Below are 220 nucleotides of genomic sequence, written 5' to 3'. Positions count from 1 at the left end.
TCTGCATAGTCTCCACCTTTGTTTTCCTCCCTCGCCGAGGCCCGATCTCAGACCAATCATAATTCTTGCCTTTATATTTCGCCGCGCGGAGTTTGATCAGGCCGTTAGAGTCCGTGGATTGGAATTCCGCGTCAAAATACCGCTCTTTTATGATGCTTTTAAGAGTTTCGCGGAGTTTAAGTGGTCGCTGCGAGGAAGGCCGGTATATTCCGTTGTCTTC

Source organism: Penaeus monodon, chromosome 28 (assembly GCF_015228065.2).
Source record: "Penaeus monodon isolate SGIC_2016 chromosome 28, NSTDA_Pmon_1, whole genome shotgun sequence".
NCBI classification, from domain to species: Eukaryota; Metazoa; Arthropoda; class Malacostraca; order Decapoda; family Penaeidae; genus Penaeus; species Penaeus monodon.
The sequence above is the reverse complement of the archived record's forward strand: the minus strand, read 5'-3'. Positions refer to the sequence as shown.